The sequence below is a fragment of the Macrotis lagotis genome, chromosome X, assembly GCF_037893015.1.
Source record: "Macrotis lagotis isolate mMagLag1 chromosome X, bilby.v1.9.chrom.fasta, whole genome shotgun sequence".
NCBI classification, from domain to species: Eukaryota; Metazoa; Chordata; class Mammalia; order Peramelemorphia; family Peramelidae; genus Macrotis; species Macrotis lagotis.
In genome coordinates this window covers 230651462-230666356 of record NC_133666.1, presented here as the reverse complement: position 1 = coordinate 230666356, position 14895 = coordinate 230651462, and the positions used below count along the sequence as shown (strand labels likewise).

At 34.8% G+C, this 14895-nt stretch overlaps 1 pseudogene; it reads right to left on the bottom strand.

Annotated features, from left to right (window-relative positions):
* Positions 1-3180: 3180 nt before the first annotated feature.
* Positions 3181-4736, bottom strand: LOC141497945 (protein C-ets-2 pseudogene; annotated as a pseudogene).
* Between the last annotated feature and the right edge of the window lie 10159 nt (positions 4737-14895).

Here is a 14895-nt window from a genome sequence, read left to right as displayed (position 1 = left end):
ATGTCCTTCTGACTCCATGACCAGTGCTCCATCTATTGGGCCACCTAGCTGCCCCCCCCCAGTACTCTATTTCTTAACCAGTAACAGGCAGTTTTGATGACTAACAGTTTCTAGTATAGTTTTATAACTGGAAGAGCTAGGGCTCCTTACTTCACATTTTTTTCATCAGTTCCCTAGCTATTCTTGACCTTTTGTTGCTCCTGATTAATTTTGTTACTTATTTTCTATATTGGTAAAATAATTATTTGGTAGTTTGATTGGTATAAATTGAATCAGTACTTAATTTGGGAAGAATTATTATTTTTATTATAATAGCTCTACCCAACCATGAGCAATCAAACATTTTTTTGAATTATTTAGATCTGATTTTATCTGGGTGAGAAGTACTTTATACTTGTGTTCGTACAATTTCTGGGTTTGTCTTGAGAGGAAGATTCCCAAGTTTTTAATGTTTTATACAGTTACTTTAGATAGAATTTCTATTTATATCTCTTGCACTTGGGCTTTATTGGTCATATATATATATATATACATATATGTATATATATATATGGAGAGAGAGAGAGATGATTTATATGAATTTACTTTATTTTCTACTACTTCGCTGAATTTTTTAATTATTTCAAGGAGCTTTTAGGATCATTTTCTCAGGTTCTCTATGTATACCATCATATCATCTGCAAATAATGGAAGTTTTGCTTTCTTATTGCCAACTCTAATTCCTTCAATTTCTTTTTCTTTGCAGATTGGTAAACTAATATTTCTAGTACTATATTGAATAGTAATGGTGATTATGAGCATCCTTGTTTCACCCCTGATCTTTTTGGAAATGCTCAGAGTTTATCCCCATTACATATATCATTTGTTGATGGTCTTACTTAGACACTACTTATTATTTCAAGGAAAATTCCATTTGTTCCTAAACTTTCTAGTTTTAATAATAAGAATGTATGGTGTTGTTTTTATAACAGGCTTTTTCAGCATCTATTGAGATAATCACATGTGTTTTGTGGTTTTGTTATTGATATGTTCAATAATGTTGAGTGCTTTCCTAATATTGAAGCATCCTTGCCTACCAGGTATAAATTCTACATGAACATGGTATATTATCCTAATAATAACTTCTTGTAATTTTATAACCAAAATTTTATTTGAGATTTTTGCATCAATGTTTATTAGGTTGATTGGTGTATATTTTTTCCTGTGTCATTTTGATTCTTCCTGGTAAGGTATAAGCACCATGTTGGTGTTATAAATGACATTTGGCAGAACTCCTATTTTTAAAAATAGTTTCTGTAGAATAGGAAGTAATTGTTTTTAAAATGTTTAGTATAGAGTATTTGGGGATCACTTAACTGGTCTATAATATCACCCCTTATGTCAAAATTCTATACTCATTTTGGCCTTATATTTGTATGGGGTGGGAGATGGGCATGTATACCCAGTTTTTGATACACAATTTTCTGTTTTTCTGAACGGATTTTGACAAATACTGAGTACTAATCACAGAAACTAGTGATTTTGGTTTGTCAAGCAATAGATTACTGTATTCATTTAATATTGTTCCTTTTGTACCATACTAATCCACTGGTCCATTACCTTTTTTCTTAACCAGTACAAAGCAGTTTTGATGATTGCCACTTTATAGTATAATTTTAAATTTGGTATAACACAGCCACCTTCATTTACATGTTTTTATCAGTGCCCTTGATATTCTTGATCTTTATTGCTTCCAATGAATATTAGTATTAACTCTTTGAGCTCTAAAATAGTTATTTGGTAGTTGGATTGTTATGAAATGGAATCAAGTAATTTAATTTGGGTGGAATTCTCATTTTTATTATATTAGTATGGCCTAACCAGGAACAACTGATATTTTTCCATTTGGTTAAATCTAACTTTACTTTTCTGAAAAGTGCTTTGTAATTATAATCATACAATTTCTAGTTTTGACTTGGGAGGTAGATTCCCAAGTATTTGCCTGTGGTTACTTTTTTTTATGTTCAAGAGGTTTTAATAAAGATTTGATTTTCAGGAACTTCTTGCTCTGTATAATATAATACATTTAACTTTACATGAAGCTAAGATAAAAACAAAACTTTCTTACAATTTATAGTTTCCAGTGATTTTTTTTTGGCAGCAAAAATAGCTGCTACATAAATCCCTCCTGATCTCTGAAAAGGAGTTACATATTTCCAAAAATAGAGTTCCTATTTTAATTAAACATCAATTGGGGACAGGGAACCACACAGGAGAGGACGTTTGAGAGACAAGGAGGATGGAATAAATATAATTAAACCAAAAAATAAGTCTTGAATATAAACTTATTGAAATACATGCGCAGAAGTGGAAAACATAGCATTTACCAGGAAAAGTACTGCTTCTTAGCTAGTAACTTCAACATTAGAATAGAAACCACAAAAAGGTCAGTTATGCCCCATATAATAATTTTTTTTTGTAAAAATGCCCAAATATACTAAATATTTGCCAGATAACAGCCATGGCAAATAATAACCTTCCATATCTTTTCCCATGTAGGAATATATTATGTATGCTTAATACACATTTCACAAATTTCCTCTGCCTGCCCTTGGCAGATTAAATATTTTTCTAATATTGTAGGTACTATTAAAATTAAAGATTAAACAAGTGTCCTTTCTGGTTCCTATTTCAAGCACACTTAATAATTAGTTTAAATTACAATATATAATTTATGTTAAATAGCACTGAAGAGGTTTTTGGGAAGAGCCAAAGACAATAACATACAAATACTATCATCTGAAATGGTGTTATTTTTTTCCCTTCCTCTGTTGAAGGAAATGCTTTTGCAATTGCTACACCTGGTTCTACAAGGTAAAACCAAAGTTCTTGTGGCTTCCCAGCAGATCTTTGCCTTAAAAAAATCCTTATGTGCACTGCTTTCATCCAAGAGAGCAGAGTATTCTCACCCTATCTTTCATGAGTTAAAGAGAAATATAAATAACATTTTGTCACTGGGTTTTTGAAGCAAGGAGCTGTGCTGACTTCCATGTTTCTTGATGAGATGACGGTTTCAGAACCATGGTTTCTGATGAAACAAGCCCACTAATTCCTTTTATATTTATCCAGAGCTTACAAAATATCTTCTTTTTAAGGTTCTTATTTTCCAGCACTTCCTGGAGTAATCGGGCAGTATGGGTGGTCCACAGTGGCATCCCATTCACAGTCTATGTGGAGCATGGCCATGGCCACCTGAGGTACAGACCCACACAATGCTCAGTCTTCTGTGCCTGGCTGTACTCCCAGCATGGTGTGAAGTTCTTCTGCTGTGTACCCAAGAAGATTCTGGAGGTCACACACAAAGCGGTACACATAACATTTGCCAGATGTCTTGTGAATGATGTTCTTGTTGTAATAATAGCGGAGGCCCCGGCTCAGTTTCTCATAGTTCATTTTGGGCTTGTTTTTCCTCCTCCCCCATCGTAGGGCCACCTCATATGGATCAGCAAGTTTAAACTCCCATCCATCTCCAGTCCAACTAATAAATGATTGACAAGATTTATCTGTTAATAATTCTAAAAGGAACTGCCACAGCTGAATAGGTCCACTTCCTGTAAAGCCAGCAAGAATGGCAGCTGGTATAACTGGTTTGCCTTGCTCTACTGGGTCACTTCTTTCTTGAATGTAATCCCTAAAAGACATGGTAGGTTTATTCAGGCATAGGGACTGGTTGCAGTCATCTTCAAAGCTTTCAAATGAAGGCACACGCTGCACATCCAATAAAGATGACTGACTATTCCACGACTGTAGCAGCGAATCAGAACTTTCAAAACTGTCCTTTCCACTCTCAACAGAATCATGTTTTCCTGGTTTACCAGGATTATTGACGAGTAAATTCAAATTGTTTCCTGGGAAATCTGGATTCACTGAGCAGTAGTTCACACTTATTGGGTCAAGTCAGGATTTGGAATACAACTGAAACTCCTGCTCAGAACTAAGAATATTAGATCCTGTAGAGGACTGGCACAAACTATCCAGTAGGGTTGTTTTGGTACAACTTTGTGTCCGCATTCCATATGGTGGTTGATCCATACTACCTCCTAATGAATTACTATTGATCCAGTGAGACACTGAAGTCAGATGGGAATTTTCTGCATATAGATCTTCTGGTTTTTTCTTGATTCTCTTTAATCATCTGCTCTAGGTGCTCCCAAGAGAATGTCACCCACAAAATCAGGTGCTAGTTCCAGAAATCGTTCCTTGCCAAGATTGCATAAGACTTGACCATTCATAATAAATTTTTGAAAGTTTACATCCATCAGACTGAATTCATTGGTTGCCCAAAAAATCCACTGGCATACCTGCTCCTCTGTCCAGAGCCAAGGATTTTTAGGAATACCAAGATAACACTGTTCCTTTGTGAAACCACTAAAAGTGGCTTTTAAAGCTTGACTTATAACAGCTTTGCTACACGGAGTTAGCAGGGGCAATTCACAGTTGGTAGGCTCATTAGAAACTGAATCCAAGCCTGTTGGTATCTCTTGAAGTGTCTGTTCCTCATTTAGAGAAGGAAAAAAATCCTTCAAACAGTGAATCTGTATATTCAAAGGTATCAAAAGCTGGTTGACGCTTAAGTGTTCCTCTGAAAGAGGTAGACACAGGGGCTACTTGGTCCATATTCTTAATTCCAAAGTCATTCATCTGGGCCGCGGGGTCCAGACGTTCGGGCGCGGGCCGCGGTCAGCGAAGTCGGGGGCTCCCGGAGCCTACGGGGCAGTACTTGGCGCAGTCCGATGAGACGGCGGGGGGCTGGCGGGCGCGCGGCGCCGGGAGGCAAGGGTCCGTGCGGCTCGCTGTGCCGGACCAGAAACGGCAGCCCTGCCCCAGGCGCGCTGCACAGCCAGCTCTGCCAGCCCGAGAGGAAGTAACCGCCTGTGGTTACTTTGAATGGAATTCCTCTTTCTTTCTCTTGCCCTTGCTATTTCTTGCTCATATATAGAAATACCGATGATCTATGTGGGTTTATTTTATGTCCTACTACTTTGCTGAAGTTGTTTATTGTTTCAAGTAAGTTTTTAGATTATTTTCTAGAATGCTCTAATTGTAAATAATGTCATCTGCAAAGATCGAAAATTTTGCTTCCTCATTGCCAATTCTAATTTCTTCATTCTTTCTTCTTTTATTCCTAAAACTAACAGTTCTAACTAACAGGCAATGCTGCTTAGCAATCAATCAAGCAATCAATCGATCAGCCTTTGAGAGTAGTACTTCCATCAGGACAAATAAAAGGAGCATGTTTTGGCAAAGGAATTGTAAATATAAGACATGGTTAAAACAAAGAAAAAATAAAAATGAGTACCATTATAAGAGAAGGCTAGGCATTAGTGGATAAATCATACCAGGTAAAAAAGCACAAAGATCCATTAGAGTAGAGGGAAAGAAAGGAGGGTATGAACACAGAGTAAATTTACTCAAACAACTTTGCTGAAGTTGTTTATTGTTTCAAGTAAGTTTTTAGATTATTTTCTAGAATGCTCTAATTGTAAATAATGTCATCTGCAAAGATCAAAAATTTTGCTTCCTCATTGCCAATTCTAATTTCTTCATTCTTTCTTCTTTTATTCCTAAAACTAACAGTTCTAATATTAAACTGAATTATATATGTGTGTGTGTGTGTGTGTACATATGTATATATATATATGTATATATATATATATATATATATATATATATATATATATAATGGATACCCTTGTTTCACCCTTGATCTTATTGAAAGTTTACATCCTTGATCTTATTGAAAATGTTTCTACTTTATCCCTATTAAATATAATATTTATTGATTGGATAGTGGTAATTATTTTAAAGAAAATACCATTTATTCCTATAATATCTAGTGTTTTTAATTGGAAAGGATGTTGTACTTGTTCAAAGGCTTTTTCAACAACTATTGAGATAATCATGTTTCTGATGACATGTCAAATCATATTGATTATTTTCTTAAAATTGAACAATCACTGCCAATCTATTATAAATTCAACCTGATCATAGTGTATTGTCCTTGCAATAACTTGTTGTGATAGCTTTCCTAAAATGTTATTTAAGATTTCTGCATCAATGTTCAATGGGAAGATAGGTCTATAGTTGTGTTTGCCTGTTTTGACTCTCCCAGGGTTAAGTATCTGCACTATATTGGTGTCATAAAAAGAATTTGGCAGAACTCCACCTCCTATTTCTAAAATAATTTATGTAAATTAGGAATTAATTTGTTCCTTAAGTGTTTGGTAGAATGCACTTGCAAATCCATCTGGAACTGAAACATTTTTCTTAAAGAATTTTTTTTGAGCCTGGAAAATATGTCAGCCCATTATCATTGAAAACTGTCCTAATATACTAGATCAAAAAGACAAAATTTCTCTTGAAAGTATACACAAGGGACAGCTAGGTGACACAGTGGATAGAGCACCAGCCCTGAAGTCCGTAAAGGACAATCATAGTCAAATTCCAGAATTTTCAAATAAAGCATAAAACTGTAAGCAGTCAAAAACAAGCAAGTTAAATACCACGGAAGTGCAATCAGAATTACACAAGAATTCTCAGTTTAAACACTAAAATTCCAGAAGGCCTGGAATATGGTATTTTGGAGGGCAAAAGACCTTGGATTATAAGCAAAAAACTCCTGTATTGCAAAATTCAGCAGTCTGTCAAGGGAAAATGGATTTTCAATGAAATAGAGAACTTATAAAATTTTCTGATAAAAAGACCAGATCTGAACAGAAAATTTGAACTTCAAATATAATATTTGAAAGATACATGAAAAGGTAAACAAAAAGGGAAAAGAAAAACAAATACTAATCATTAAATTATATACATGTCTTCAAGATAATACTTGTTAACTTTTGAGAATTGTATTACTCTTAGGACAGTTAAAGAGTTGAATATGATTGAAGGAACTGTGATTAAAGGTTGTGGGTATGCTTGGTTCTTGTCCTTCATTAATGAAGAAGACCAAATTATCATCACTATATTTTAGACAAATTACAGGGCATCCAACTGTGACTGATCAGATCAATATGAGGTCTGAATACTCTAGAGATCAGGCACAAATGGTTCAGGTGAACCTAGGGTGTTTCCTCTAAACCTATGTATGTCACATTTTTGAGCTACTTTAATTCTGCCTTGCTCATACAGTTTACACTTCGTCTGATGAAGGCTCCCTGTGCTGGGCAGTTCTGTATCATTGTCTCCTATACCTTATAAATTGACTCTAAAATTCTTTAAAGAATCTTTCAGAATGTCCCTGTATTTAGAGTTCTTAAAGGTTCTATACATAATTAAATAAAAGGTGACCTTACTTTGCTAGAATCCATATTTAAAGAGGGTCATAATATATTAGGGGCAGGAGGGTGAGAGTGTTCTTGGAAAGGTTGGAAATAAAGAGAATAGAAAGTGACCTTGCTTTTATCCATTCTTTAGTGAAGGAGGGATTTAATACACATGACTGGAGTGCTAAAGGGATAGAGGGAGAGACTGTACCCTTGGTTGGGGAGGATTGTAGGGCTATGGTTGAATTACTATAGAGAAGGGAGAGAATATACTTCTAGAGTTGGAACATGAAAACATCAAGAAGAGATTTTGCTTTGACACTTTGGCTTCCTTGGACAAAGTGGTTTCGGGGAGAGAATAAATGGTTAATGAAATGATGTGACTTTGTGTAATGCTTTGGCTCATAAAAATTATGTATCCCTGGAGTGTACTTGAAAAGGAGTAAGTTAAGAAGTGGTTATAATTTTATAAGATTTATAATTCTTGAGAAGTGTATTTCTAATGAGGCAGAAGAGGAAAGTGTACTTGGTGACTATGAGGCAATGCTGCTTAGCAATCAGTCAAGCAATCAATCGATCAGCCTTTGAGAGTAGTACTTCCATCAGGACAAATAAAAGGAGCATGTTTTGGCAAAGGAATTGTAAATATAAGACATGGTTAAAACAAAGAAAAAATAAAAATGAGTACCATTATAAGAGAAGGCTAGGCATTAGTGGATAAATCATACCAGGTAAAGAAGCACAAAGATCCATTAGAGTAGAGGGAAAGAAAGGAGGGTATGAACACAGAGTAAATCTACTCAATAGATTTGGCCCAGAGAGGGAATTACATAATTCCCAACTGGGTTTAAAGATCTATCCTACCCTATAGACAACTAAGGGCAAAAGGGGGAAGGGAATGAAAGAGGAGGAAGGAATTTATAAAAGGGAAGGTGAGGGTAAAAGTGAAAGTAGAGTTATAGTTAAAATTTAAAAGAAAAGCAAAAAGAAAAAGGGAACAAAACATTGGTGAGGAGGAATAAAAAAGAAAGGATATGAAAAAATTATTAACAAAGAAAGACAGCATGTAGAGAAATCTTGAATTAGTGATCATAACTGTAAATATGAATGGGAAGAACTCTTCCATAAAACAGAAACAGATTTCAGAATACATCAAAAAACAGAATCCTAATATGTTGTTTACATGAGTCACATTTGAAGCAGAGATACGTAGAGGCTAAAGGTAGAAAGCTGGAGAAAAAATATACTATGTTTTAGTAGAAGTAAAAAAAAAATCAGAGATAACGATACTGATCTTAGACAAAGTACAAACAAAAATCAAGCTCATTAAAAGATATAAGGAAGGAAACTACATCTTCTTAAAGTATAATAGGTAGTAAAGTTATATCATTGTTAAATGCACCAAGTAGTGTGGCATCCAAATTCTTAGAGTAGAAGCTTTATGAATTACAAGTAGACACAGACAGCATTACTTTAGTAAGGGGAATGTCAATCTCCCTCTCTTGGAATTAGATAAATCCAACCACAAAATAAAAAAGAAGAAGTTAAAAAGGTGAATAAAATCTTAGAAAAATTAGATATGATAGTCTTCTGGAGAACACTGAATGGTGATAGAAAAGAATGTAACTTTTTTCCTCAACAGAACATGACATCTGTACCAAAAATTGACCATGTAGTAGGTCATTAAAAACCTTAAAATCAAATACAGAAAGGCAGAAATAATAATACATGCTTTTCAGATTATGATGCAATAAAATTACATATAATAAAGGTCTATGGAAAGATAAAGTTAAATTAATTGGAAATTAAATAACAATTTTTAAAATGAGTGAATCAAACAACAAATTATAGAAATAATCAATCATTTCATTTAAGAAAATGATAACAAGACATCAAACCAAAATTTTTGGGATGCAAACAAAGGAGTTTTAGGGGAATTTTCTATCTCTAAATGTATATATAAAAAAATAGAGAAACGGGATCAATGAACTGGATATGCTACTTATAAAGCTAATAAAAGAACAAATTAAAGATCCTCAAATACCAAATTAGAAATCTTGAAAATCAAAGGTGAAGTAATATAACTGAAAATAAGACCATTGATCTAATAAATATAACTAAGAGTTGGTTTGAGAATCAAATTTTCTGTTGAGTTCCTTTCATCAGGAAAGTTGGAAAGTCAACTTGCTTCCCCTGAAAGTGTGTGCTCAATTTTCCTGGGTAGTTGATTCTTGGTTGCAATCCATGCTCCATACCCTCTGAAATGTCATATTTCAGGTCCTTTAGTCCCTTATTGTTGATGCAAGCATGTTCCGTTCTGAAGCTTGGTTACAACATCCCTTGGCATTTTCATTTTGGGTTCCTTTTTCATGAGGTGAATTCTCTTAGTGACTATTTTGCCTTCTGGTTCCAGGACATCAAGGCAGTTTTGCAGATGATTTCTTTTAGAATGCTATCTTTTTTTTTGATTATGGCTTTCAGGTAGTTCAATAATTCTTAAATTATCTCTTCTGAATCTATTTTCTGACATTGTTGTCTTACCAATGAGGTATATTACATTTTTTTCTGTTCTTTCATTTTATAAAACATTTGTTTAACTTATTTTAGTGTCTCATGGAGTCATTAGTTTCCTCTTTCACAACCCCTTTTATCAGATTAGTTTCCTGGCTTACCTCACTTCTGCCTGAGCACTAAGTTTCTGTGTCTGTCCTGAGTACACTCATACTCCCCTATGACAGCTCATGCTGGATGATGGTCCACTCTATTCTTTTGTGTGTTCTGTTACTCTAATATATGTTAAAAGACATGATTAATATTGTTTCTGAGGGAAACAAAGAGAGTTTACCAAAGTTCCTGGCTTCTCTTGGCTATCTTGACCCAAAGTCTAAATTATTAGTTAGAGAAATGCAAATTAAGAACACTCTTAGTACCTCCTAACAATTATCAGATTAACTGAAATGACAGGTGAATTGATCGATGTTGTAGGATATGCAAGTAGACTTGGGTACTAATGCATTGCTGATGGAGTTGTAAAATAATCCAACCACTCTGGAGAGAAATTTTAACTATGCCAAAAAGGCAATAAAACTGCATACCCTTTGATCCAGCAATGTGAGTATTTTCTGTACCACAAATAGATCACCAAAAAGTAATAAATCCACATATAGAAAAATATTTATAGCAGCTTTTTTTATAATGCCAAAGAACTGAAAAATGAGACTATGCCCATAAATAGGGGAATGGTTGAATAGATTGTGGTTTTGAGATATGATGGAGAACTATTGTTCTGTTAGAAATCATGAGTGGAAGGACTTCAGAAAACCTGGAAAGACTTTCATGAACTGATACTTAGTGAAGTGAGCAGATCCAGAAGAAGATTGTACATATTAACAGCAACATTGTATGTTGATCAATTATTATAGCCTTGCCCTTCTCAGTAATACAATTAGCAAAGACAATTCTATAGGATTTATGATGGAAAGTACCATACCCAAACAGAGATGGAACTTTGGATTTTGTATGCAGACCAAAGCAGACTGTATTATTTTCAATTTTAAAAAATTGTTTTATGCTTATGTTTTTTTCCTTCTCCTGTTTTGTTTATAATGTTTTCTCCTTTCTATCACAGAATGAGCAATATAGAAATGTGTTTGACATAGTCATACATATATAACCTACATTAGAATGTTCTCTATCTAGGGTGGGGAGTGGAGCAGAGGGAGAAAAATTGGAAATCAAAATCTTCTTAAAATTATTGTTGAAGTGTATCTTTACATGCATTTGGAAAAATAAAAAAGCATTTTTAAAAAATAAATCAAGAAAAAAGAAAAATAAAATTTATTTTCCCAAAATTAGGTTCAGGGGTTTGGTCTCCAAGATTTATCCATGTCTTGTTCCTGATATATTGTAACTTATTTTTTTATTTTTAAAGTTAAGGGACTTTCCCAAGAATCACACAGCTAAGCAAGTATTAATTATCTGAGACTGGATTTGAGCTCAGTCTTCCTGACTCCAGGGCTAGTGTACTATCCACTGCACCTCTTAGCTGCAAAAAGCTGCAAAAGTTTAAAGTTTGAACATCCTGTAACTTTTATAAAAGGATAGGGCAATCTCTGTTTGAAAATGTTTCTATCTCAGGTGTGTTCACTTTCTCCCAACTTTTACTTATGTCACCAAGAAATTGTAGCATATTGTAAGCCTTCACTGCAAACAGGCTAATCAAGGTTTGGGGTAATTGAGGATTCTCAAACCCATTGATATATCTCTCAGAAGCATGGGAATACTTTCCCCAATGGAATGAGTAGATAAGAACAATTTGTTCCAATGACCAGTAGAGAGAAGAAGTAGAAGCTGGGGTGTGCTTCTAGTTTGATCAGGAATTGAAGATATCAATCATTCACTGTATTCTGGATCATTGTCAATCATCTTGACTTTTGTCCTGCTTCTAGATTTCAATGATTGTGCAAGAGAGAGTAAGTTTAGAAACTTGGTCAAACTCTGATTCCCAAATCCAATTCATAAACAAGGCAAGACATCAACAAATGGTCCCCTTAGCATATTCCCTGACATAAAAATTGAGTTTTGCATCTGAAAGTGACTAATGAAGCTTTGTTAAAATAAATGACCACAGGCAAAACATAACTAAGCTAAATACACTATTTTTTTTTAGGTTTTGCAAGGCAATGGGGTTAAGTGACTTAGTCCAAGGCCATACAGCTAGGTAATTATTAAGTGTCTGAAGTCGGATTTGAACTCAGGTACTCCTGACTCCAGGGCCAGGGCTCTATCTACTGTGACACCTAGCTGCCCATCAATATAATATTTCAATGTAATTTTCCTATTCTAATTTAATTTCTATGTACCATATGCAAACCTCCATGTTCAGCGGTGTTCCATGAATAACAAAACAGGAAAGGTGGGGAAAATTAAATAACAAAAAATAGTATACATGTTAGTCATGGAACATATTTGTATGAAAATTTGGTGAACAGTGTTGAAGTTTGCATATCGTTTACAATGGAATCCACTCAATTCTCCTCATTGGTGAAGTATAAAGTTTATTGAGAAATTAGTTTTCCAGTGATTTTGGACATGTAAATATTTTCATAAAATGATCTTTTCATCTGGATTCCTAAGTACAGCCAATTTTTCCAACGTCTCCTTTTTTAATTGCTCTACAATATGCACAAGGGAATGCATTATAAATGTGAAGTATTTTTTTTATACCGAAATCTAGGACTGTTGCTATGGGTGACTATTACCTTAACATAATGTGTGTAGGAGTAATAAGCATCATCACAAAGAGAGAATTTAAATCTAATATGAATTAAACTTGGGAAATTTTTTAATAACAAATTATTCAAAATTTTTTTAATTCTTCATTTTGTTTAAATGCTAGTCTTTCTTATCCGTAATTAAACTTGAGCAGAAGGAACAAAGAGAGAGAGAGAGAGAGAGAGAGAGAGAGAGAGAGAGAGGAATATAAAGATATAAAGATGAATGCTTCTTTGTACTTGTATAGCAAAAGTACAAAGTATGACCACTGGAAAAACGGCAAGGTGAAAATAAACTTTCCTGAGTTCAGATGTTTTGCCTTTTTACAAAGATGGAACTGCATTTGGAATTTCTAGTTTTCATAATTGTAACACTCCTAGTATTAAAAAAATTATGAACATGAAGGGAATACTAGAGGGACTGGGAAAAGTATTAATGATAAAGTCTTAAGATCTAGGTTCAAATCTCATATCTAATACTTACTACAGTGTGGCCTTAGAAAATTAAAAGATATCCAGATAATTAGATCTGAATTTCTCAGTATAGCAAGGGTTCTATACTTATACTCACAGAGTTACTAAGGTTATCATAAAAAGTAGACTCCAAAGTATTGCTTGTAGCTATTTTAATTGAAAATGAAATTCTCTTTCTTCTTTTTACTGGGTTTTTAGTAAAGTATAGAAATGATAGACCAAGATGGCAGAAGAAAGGCAGGGACTCCCATGAGCTATCCCCAAACTACTCCAAATAGCTTTAAAAATGATTCTAACTATATTCTAGAATGTGGGGAAACGCCCTCCCCAAAAGACTGAATGAAGCAATTTTCCAGACCACGACAACTTAGAAGACCCATGGAAAGACTCTGTTACACCAGGGTTAGAAAGGGCCTGAAGCCCAGCTAGCGATGGACCAAGTAGCTCCAGTTATGGGGGCAACCAACTCCATGACAGTGACTATTTCCAGACCTCTCAGCCCAGGGATTGCCAAGGACAATTGGAAAGGTCAGCAGGAAAACTGTCACATCAGGTTGAACCCAATCCAGTACAGATCTCATCACAGAATTGACCCTAGGAAACAAGAAGCAAATTTGGGGACCAAACTGTCAAGGAACCACCCAACAGATGCTTCCAGACCCCTCAGTACACTGATGATAAGGGGGTTGGAGGAGATTTCTGAGGTCTCTTTGCTATCCCTGGGGAAGAACTCTGTTGATTGGACCACACTGTCTGGGTGCAAAGTCTCAGGGAAAGGGGCAGACCTTATTACTTGCACCAAGAGCAGGGACTCTCCTCGCAGTTCCAGGGTAGAAAGGAGTACTTGTAGTCATCCACAGGCCAGAGAATAAGTCAGGAGAACATGCAGAGGCTCTCAAAAGACCTTGGAGGAATTGAAAATGTGCAGGTCCCTGGAGTTATCTCTAAAAAGAGTATAGCTGTTAGTAAAAACCCTCAAAAACTTGAGACAGTGCTGTTCCACCCTAAAAGCAGAATCCCACTTAAACAAAATGGTAAAATCAAGTCATAGACTGGGGAAATGAGCAAACAATGGAAGAAATAAAATCCAATCTAGACAATTACTTTGGTCCTATGAAGGATCAAAATACACACTCATAAGATAACAAAGCCAAAGCTTCTGCATTCGAAGACACCATAAAATATTCACTGGTCTCAGGCTATGAAAGAGTTCAAAAAAGATTTAAAAGTCAAGGAAGCGAGGTAGAGGAACAATTGGGAAGAGAAATAAGAATGATGGGAGGAAAGCATGAAAACCAAGTCAGCAACTTTTGTGAAATATCTCATTGGAAAAACAACTGACATGGGAAAAGATCCAGGAGATACAATTTAGAAATTTTTGTAATACCTAAAAATCATGACCATAAAAAGAGCCTAGACATCACTTTTCAATAAATTATCCAGGAAAACAGCCTTAATATCCTAGGATCAGAGGGTAAGCTAGAAATTGAAAGATTCCACCTCTCACCTCCTGACTAAGATCCCAAAATGAAAACTTCCAAGATTATAATAACTAAACTACAGAGCTCCCAAGTCAAGGAGAAAATATTGCAATCAACCAGAAATAAACAATTCAAATATTATGTAGCTACAATCAGAATAACAAGATTCAGCATCTTCTACAATAAGGGACTGAAGGGCTTGAAATATCATATTCTGGAAGGCAAAAGAGTTTGGATTACAACCAAGAATCAACTGGCCAGAAAAACTGAATGTATTCTTTGAGGGGAAAAGATGAACATTCAATGAAACTTTTTTAATGAAACAGATCAGAATTGATAAGTTGACCTTCAAATACAAGACTC